General features: G+C 39.3%; 1 protein-coding gene across 1 annotated transcript in view; it reads left to right on the top strand.

Moving 5' to 3' along the window:
* Nucleotides 1-9,263, top strand: part of peli1b (pellino E3 ubiquitin protein ligase 1b) — a 42,241-nt gene continuing 32,978 nt past the window's right edge. The window contains exon 1 of the mRNA XM_030155688.1: nucleotides 1-397. The gene's annotated coding sequence lies outside the window, so the exon portion shown is untranslated. The remainder of the gene's footprint in view (nucleotides 398-9,263) is intronic.

The raw sequence follows: 9,263 nt of genomic DNA, 5'->3' as shown, positions 1-9,263 counted from the left end.
GAACTGGTCAGCTCAGTGTTTACGTTGAGATGCTCACAACAAAGGACAGTACACCGCGGAGAGCCTGTCATTTAAAATAAAGCACACTGGATATCCTCCTTAAAGGGTGAACATTTACAACTCACAACACCAGGGACAGAGGGCAAAATAGTGCAAGTCCTCACTGACTTCATCTTTTACGTGGCGTGCTTTTGTTTTTCTTTTTGGTAAACCAGTCCACAGGGGAGGAATTAAAGACAAAAATCTTCCTTTTTTTGTGCCGGTTAATTGTTAGCTAGCGTGCTAGCCTCAGCAAGTTCGGAGAAGCAGCAGCTGGTGGAGAAGCTAACGAGCCAGTCAGTCAGCCAGCCACGCCGGAGACGTGGGAAATAAAAAGGACCTTGTCATTTACATTGCAGTGAGTACACGTTTAAAACACATTACTTACATTGATAATTACAACAGTATTAATGCGGCTACGGTCACACTGAACCGCTAGTTGAACGTTAGCCAAGACCATGCAGTGTTTATTACCAGTCGTCACCTGCTTTGTCCTGCCAGCGACTCCGATAATAAAAGATTCATGTGTGACTTTGGCCTATTTATTCCCTATAAAGTATTATTGTGAGTCCTGTCGCTGTAACGTTCTGGTTTATTGTTTGTGTGGCGGTTCAAATGCATGCACAAATGATCTTTCCCATCATTCATGCGGATGTTATACAGACTTGCATTGATTTCCCACAGACTTAACTAACCCTACTTTGTCCTTACACTAAATTGAAAGATTTACATAATGGATCCTAAGTTGCAGAACCCCATTCTCTAAGGGGGGCTTCCAGTTTTAGGGGAAAAAAACATGCACACACTAAACACTCATGCACCTGTTTTTATTCTGACTTTATTCTTGGGACTATTATGTGCGTTTTTGTGCAGCAGAGATGCAGGTTTTGGTTTACATCACTTCCAGTCTGCTTGCTGACCTGTCACAGAGGGGGGTGAGTGGGAAAGGGAACATTGCCTGATAAGGAATTAAGCAAATGCACGGACTCTCCCCATTACTGAAGCGATTGGCATTCCCTCCCTCCCCTCTTTCCATCTTATCTCTCATCTAATTCTACCTCTTTCCTCCCCACTTCTGTCTTCCTCTCTCGCCCTGTGTTTCATAGTATCTCTGTCTCGCTCACTCTGCCTGTTTGGTAAGTGATGATGTGATAACTTCAGTTGCTGATTGAGATCTCATTTTGACTTCCTTTCCCCATGTTGCAAATGTCAGGCAGACAGAGAGGCATCAACTCCATCTGTGCCTCGCCACTGCTGCTGTTAAACCAGCATGCCACAGGGCTCTGTTTCCATTGTCTGCTTGTCACTGTGATGATTAATCAGGAAACTCAGCTTTTTGAAACAGTGGTCAGTGAGTTTAATTCTTTCAGCCACTCTAGCATTCCAGAAAAATGAATTGTTTTAGACTGAAATGGATTTTAAAGTGTCATTTATCTATTAAAGTTACCAACAATGAGTACAAAATGGCCACGCTGAGTGCATGTTTTCAGTATGTCTGTATTTCTGCTTTGTAAGCAAAACAGCATAATGAAAGTAAAATAAAGGAGTATCAGTTTTTCATTACTCCAGTGGATATGATATGTGTCAGTGTATATACTGTGAAAGTTACGCAAAAAGCATGCATTATCATTTGGATATAAATCACCACTGTATTGGAACTCTGTGTCTTTTTGGTGCTTTATCAAATTTGCCCCTCCTTGTGGTTGAAATGGTTTGCAAAAAGGCCAAAAATCTAGCAGCTGCTAACATTAGATGCATCCAAAAGGATTTTAGAGGTCAAATGCATCTGGCTGAAAGTGTTTTACCTAAAAGTGTTTTACCTTTTTTTTTTATTGATCTTGATGCTTATTGATAATTATGATGAAAACATTCTAATTATGTTGTCAGGGTTTCTTCCTTGTTAAATGAAGGTTAAATAAATATACTAAATAAATGGAATTCCCGCAAACTAAAGCTCAACAGACTACAGTTTTCCTATCAACTCAATAGTTATTAAGTTAACCTGATATATGCAACCTTTTTTTAAATTACATGTTATAAACAATAAAAAAATACTAATATTAAATCAAGTGGCATGTGATGTGGGGATTTATCAAATCTATTTAAGCTCAAATGTGGCTGACATTGTGATGTGATAGGGTTGTCATAAGCTAAATCTTTTTTTCAAACATAGTTTTGTCTCTAGAACATGAAATGGTCTGGGTTTGTATCTGATCTATAAATGAGCAAACAGAGCTGCACCTGGTGTACTTTGGAGAGCTCAGGTTGCAACACTGATACCTGCTAAAACAGTACTGTACTGCTCCCAAGAAAGATGAAGAATACCAATATTGTTATGCATGCTACTGAAGTTTTGATTCTCACTATACTATTAATTGTGGTAAACTGTAATATGAATTGTGTTTAGCACATTGTCCCATATCGAAGAGCTGAACTTGTGTGCAGCTCTGTGTGTTTGTACACTGGTGTTGGGTGTGTTGTCTGCCAGTCGGTGTGTGTGTTCTCCAGCCGGGGTTAGAGTCTCAGTTTCAGGGAGGAAACTGGAGCCGATGGTGTCAGACAGCGAGCGCAGAGAGAGCTCTGATGACTTAATGGAGGCTCAGTATAGCCTGTATCCTTAGTAACCCGGTCTGTAGGGATACAGAGAGGACTCCCAGTCTCAGGCCTGGATGCTATTTCTCTGCTGTCCAGGAACAAAAAACCCTTTAAAACCCCTTAAAACCCAAAGTTCTCCAGTCATTGAAAAGGTTTTGTGTTTTTGTGTTTCTTTACTTCTCCGCAAATATTCTTCAAATGCAGTTTTGCAATATTTCCATTTTTGAAGAGTCTACTTTTTAAGATTAGATTTAGGAGCATTCTTCATTGCATTTAAATCAGTTGTGGATAGAGATGCAAAGTCTATACTGCAGTAGCTGCAGTATGACACTTTGTTTTAAGACTTTGTTTTCTGAAATGTTGTCAACTTCCTCAAGCTGTGATACGGCCCTAATGTCCTGTACATATCCTCCTGAGCCCCAGGAAAGTAAGACTTTTGGCCTTTTTGCATGAAATAATGTCTTGATTGGAAACAGCATCAGTTTTTCAAATACATTAAAAAAAATTATGTGAACAGCGTTTTTTTTTTTTTTTTTTTTTAAGTAAAGCTGTGAAACCCTTGTACCCTACAGAGGACAAAAACACATGGCTGAGTCTCAAGAGGATATAGGTTTTGAAGTTACCTGTAAGAATGAATTGTTATTCTAGAACTGTCTATTCTATTCTATTCTATTCTATTCTATTCTATTCTATTCTATTCTATTCTATTCTATTCTATTCTTCTTTATAAATGATCAGAAAAGTTGCCCTTAATACCTGCGAGGACCTGTTAGTGATTATGCTGGACCTGATATGTGTCTAGACCATTGTTTACTGGTGTTTGTGACATTCCAGCAGGACTTTGAGTGAGTTATGTCTAAGACTTGCCACTAAAGGGCATTACTTGTCTCTGTTTGCACCATTTTAAAACTTGTGTTTACAGCATGTCCTTTATGAACGAGGGGAGGCTTTAGGAAGCGTTGTATTTTTCTCCCCATGTATGCACATGTCTGTGGTGTGTCAGTTTTATCAGCGAGGGTCGATAAGCTCAACAGGGATCTGCCGGTGTAATCGTCCGCACAGCTGAACAGCTTTACCCCTGCTGTGTGCAAGAGCTTGGCACCATCTTTCCTGTCCGGCTTACCCTCTGCTGGGCTGGTAAACAGGCTGAAGTTTGTGGAGGGAGATTACGTCTGTGATGGAAAGTGGGTCAGACAGTGGGCACGTTTTTATGGCAATGTTTCTGTGAGGTAGGGGGAAGGAAAGAGGAGGAGGGGTATTAAACCACCAGCATTTTTCCATAGTCCTCCTTGAAGCAGCTTGGGCTTGCTATAGTTAGTGGCCCAGTTGTTTGAATTATTATTATTATCATTATCAGTCAGTTGCCTCTACAAACACTAAGAGACATTTTACTGGAAGTGTATTTGTAGCTATGTCAGTCTTGTGCAGGGCTCTACAGGTGTTCAGTACATGATTAGGTTCAGTGTGGTCTACCGAGGTGTTGTGCAAGAGTCCTTAGCTCTCTCAGTGCAAATGCTTATATTTGTGCCCTCACTTTGTTGCAATAACGGTTGCAATAAGCACAGATTCAGAATCAAATCATACAGTAATTATCCAGTCACTGAATTTATTCCCTTTCACACTTTGCTCTCTGCCCTTTTCTACACAGTCACTTAAACAAACACCGAAGTTCCTCTCATGTTGCCAATACCCGAGTCAGACGTAAGGCGGAAAATTGAAACATAGTTTGGCCGTTCAGCTCATGTAAAAAAGCTGTTAAGAGGGTCACATCTCTGTTTGGCAAGCTTATTACTTTAACGGCAAGCCAGCTAAATTCATGAATAGAATCCTTATTTGTAAAGCTTGGAGGAGTCCTGGGAAAAAAATACATGTTAATGTCAGGAAGGTGCTGACCCAGGAAGAGCTGAAACACACTGGATAAAAATATCAGCTCTGCAGTATTTAAATTTTAAACACACACACTGCGGGATTCAGTTACACAATTTCACTGCACACGACAAATTTTTAACTTTTGTAGATCTGTTTGGAAGCAAAGACAAAGAAAATAGACTCAGTTTCCAGCCCTCATCATACTTCCAGATTGCAGATGCTGCATGGTGTTTTTCTTTACTCGTTTAGGAAATTTCTGTCACACTTCTGCCTAGTCTCAGACCACAGATTTTTGCTTTGAAGACATTAATTTCTCTCTAAGTCATCAGAAACCTACATTTTTACAAGCAGAAAGTGAAAGCTCTGAGGTTGAGGTTTTATAAAAACCTGAGAGAAAGGTCTGTTTGGAAGATGCTCAAGATAGTGTGTCTGTGGTTTCTTTGCAGCGTACTTTGTTCAAACCGGCAAATGTAGCCAAAACTACTGATTTCCCAGCATTTTCTCTCCCATCACAGACACATTTGCAGAAACACACGCTTGCAGACACATTCATGTATACGCCTAACACTGTATTTATCAATTCCCCTCTGATCATGGTTGATTGCCATTTCCTGCTTCACTTTCCAACCATCCTGTCTCAAATGAGCCTGTGTGCACATCCTCACATACACAAATAGTCTGCTGTGTAACTTGTTCAGGCTTATACTTCCTCAGAGAGCACTGCTTTTTTCAGTGAAGGCAGACACTTTCTTGAGAGTAGCTGCTGAAAATGCATTATATAATAGGGCTGCAACTAACGATAATTTTAATAATCGATTAATATGTAGATTACTTTAATAACTAATCGATTCATTGGATAAACACAAAAGACTCAATTCTCAAAGATCAGTATTAAGGCTGCTGACAAGTCACTAGTGATTACATCCCCCCAATGGCTTCAGGTATAGCCTAGTTAGCGAGCACTAGCCCACTACCCAGACTTGTTATGGCTAGAGACTAGCAAGTTAGTTCCAGTCAACAATAGGTAACGTTAGTCTGGTGGCCTTATAAACAAAGATAGATGAAAAGGTTATAATTACGATGATAGTGTCTAACTAGCTAGCGGGCTAAAGTAATCATGATACATAGGCTATCTTAAGCTAGGTTTACATTATGTTCACAGTGGCCACGGCAGCCCCGTTTACCTGAAACGTAGTGCACCGTGGGATTTTGGACATTTTTTCTCTCCATATTCAAGTTTTGTTACATAAATGGTGCACTACGTTTGGGCCAAATGGGGCTGCCGTGGCCACCATGAACATAACGTAAACCTAGCTTTAAAAATCTGGCCTGGCATCCGAAGCCTCAGCCATGCTGCTCTGTGTTTTCCTCTGTTGCACTACACAGCATGCGGGCATGCCTCAATACTAACTTGCTTAAGACCCAACGAATCAACTGCCAATTTGTTGCCAACTCTCTTACGAATCGATTTGGATTGATTTAATTGATTTTTTGTTGCAGCACTATTATATAATATAATATAATATAGTCCATTGTATGAAGGCCCTTCATGCTGAGATGTGAGCCATTATTACTTCCGCCAGGAGGTATTGTGATCACTTTGCTTTGTATGTTTGCATGCGTGCGTGTTTGTTTGTTTGTTTGTTAGCAAGATAACTCAAAAAGTTATGGATCGATTTTCATGAAATTTTCAGGAAAAGTTGATACTGGCACAAGGAAGAAATGATTAAATTTTGGTGATGATCCAGGGGGTGGGGGGCAGCTCTGTCTTGGCGGAGGTCTGTGCTCTCCGAGTGCTTTTCTTGGTTGAGTTTGTCCTAAAACCTGCAGCTCATTACCTTGATAAATACAAATTAATATCTGATTAATCTCAAGACACTGGTTGCCACCCAAGAGTAGTTTTGGTTCTCTTACCTTTTTTAGTACAGTGGGCCATGAATGTCCCATGTCAGATTCAGCAGATGCTATGAATTTCAGAAGATTATCTAAATGACCTGCATAATTATGATGGATTCCACTTGTTTTACCAGCTGTGTCCAACGGTGTCAATAAATTATGAAGGTATTTAGTGTGTGTCAAACTCAAAATTCGAAAGGAAAAACCTTTCAGCAAAATAATATTGTGCCCGGAGAACTCATAGGTTGTATTTATACTTGAAATAACCAATAATAAAATGACAAGTGCACCAACTTCTTCTACTAATTTATATATGGCATTTGAGACCAAATACGACAGCATGAGTGGTTCATGCATGAGGCCCATTATTAGCCAAGTTCTACACAAAATACCTAAGGCTATGTCCACATTGCAAGCCACATAGTTCAGTTCAGATTTATTGCTCAGAGCCTCTATTTTTTTCTTTGTCTTATCAGATTCCAGTTGAGGCCACTGAAGAAGTCTTTACAGTTTAGTTTATAACTTGATGTTCAGTGGGAGCCAGCAAATGTTCCATATTATGAACAATGAGGAAGAATTGTGACAAATATCAATCTAGACTAATGTAAAAGTTACATGCATTCAAGTATTAATGTTCAGACTGAGATCACATTGCACAAAATCTGAAAGAGGAGGTGGTAGGAATCAGAACTGATAATATCAAAGGATTTGTGCTGTTCACGCTGTCACAAACAGGTTGGAGTCAGATGTGCAGTGTGAACATAGACTGAGAGATGAGCCATGATGGAAGTTAAAGTAAACCCCTCTGAAGACTGTATAAGACAGCACTAAGCACATGCTCGTATCATTTGGCCAGACAAGAGGCTAATGATTACAAACTACGACCAGGTGCAGCTCAATTAGAGCTTCATACACCATTCCCTCCTCCCTCATGAGAAACATAACCTTGACCAATCACAAATATTGTAAGTTGAATCCAAACAGGAAAGAAAATGGTGACTGGAAAGTTGAATCAGGCTCAGACAGAGCTGCTCTAGAAGGTCACAACAGAAAACACTGGCCTTTCCCAGCTCTGTTCTGAGCTACTCCTCAGACTTGTACTAAGTAGTGATGAATGAATGAACTGGATGAATCAATTAGAGTGTGGGAAGTATAGTTATTTACTGCCTCAAGACCCAATATTACTAGTTGCTGCTGTATGCTGTCTACTTCAGTTCTATATACTGTACTGGACAGTTAATAATTAATGTTAAATAACACAAATACATATTAAAAAATTAAACTTGTAGAGTGTGGTAGTGGATGCACATCTCTCTTTTTTAAAAACAAGCACTAAAAGAGAGATATTTTAATATCTCCCTAAAATTTCAGAAAAGCATCAGTTTGTCACAAGGTGCATCCCTGTTCTTCTATATGGCTGCTTTATGTTTTGAGGCAGGTCAAGTGGTATATTGTGTACAGGAGATGGTACTTAGCTCCAGAAGCACTTTGTCTCCCTGTTTGCAGGTGGACGTGCTTCACCACATGCATCAGTGTGTGATAGTGTGTGTCACACAGATACTTTGCTTTGTCTGTGTGTTGCTCCACGTCCACTCGCAGGGTTGTTTGTTGTCTGAATACACTGGTCTGTGTTCGTCCCACTGAATCATTGATGAGCCTGTAACTCAAACCCCTGCCCTCCTGTTTCTTCCTCTACCTTCTGTTATCAGTTAGTCTCTGCCACGTATGGCTTACAGGAAAACCAGTGAGGTGGTCTGACACAGTTTAGACATCGGGTATAAGGAATCATCGACGTTCCATTGTCCGTTAGCGATGACAGTCATCGTGATGTTGAGTGAATCATCGTGATATTTTCTCTGCAGGACAGCATTGTACAGCTATAAGAAATTATTCACATCACTCCTTGTTTGGCTACAACACAGTTGACTGTAGGGCAATGTGATATCACAATATATATAGTGTGACAATAGAAAATACATTCTATATTATGCTCTGTTATTTATTTTGTGTTACTAATCACACTCTTTACAATATTTTTGTTTCATGCTTTCTTCCTCATTCTTTTGGAAATGTTCAAGGAGTTCCAAAAAAAGAAGAAAGTAATGATTTGTAATAAATGACCACATGGTTATGGTAGGTCATTTTCCACACTTAATGTTTTGAGACATCATTCCTATGATATAAAAAAATGAGTTGTAGTTTAGCCTCTATGAATTTCAGTGCCTTGCATAATATATTTCTGAAAACATCAAATTTTTACAAACAAAGGAAAAATAATTTTTTGTTGTCGTGCCACTGACACTGTGAAGCTCCCACTGTCTCTCCTGTAGATCTATTAGGGCAGCATAACATAGTGTGGAGTTAACGTTACATTCCAGATTAGTTTGTGTTGTGGTAAAAATAACTATTTTTGCCTCTAAGATGCACATACATTTTGTGTTGACACATTGTGAAATAATGTAACGACATAAGGCAATGTGAAGTGACTGAATACAGTTACAGCTGAACCGCTCATCCATTTTGTCCTTTGCTGCTGCCTCCTAGTGTCATCGTTTATTGTGATATTTCACTGAAGACAACATCGCATGCTAAATTGGCAGACATCACCCAAACCTAAAATGTAATTTTTATTGCTATTTTGTGTAAATGTTTTGAAAATAAAATTTGGAAAACATTTGTCCTAATTAGCTTACGTATTATCTTATCTTAGTAGTAGTTTTAGTCAACTGCGTCAACTTAAATAATCCTTATCAATCATTATATGTCATTATATCATAGAGTGTTATAATACTGTGTAATGTAGACCACCACAGCTGGACTTTTGCCATTCAACACCTCATTTTCTCATCGACAACCCTCCAAAT

This window comes from Sphaeramia orbicularis, chromosome 15 (genome assembly GCF_902148855.1).
Source record: "Sphaeramia orbicularis chromosome 15, fSphaOr1.1, whole genome shotgun sequence".
Classification (NCBI taxonomy): Eukaryota; Metazoa; Chordata; class Actinopteri; order Kurtiformes; family Apogonidae; genus Sphaeramia; species Sphaeramia orbicularis.
The sequence above is the reverse complement of the archived record's forward strand: the minus strand, read 5'-3'. Positions and strand labels throughout refer to the sequence as shown.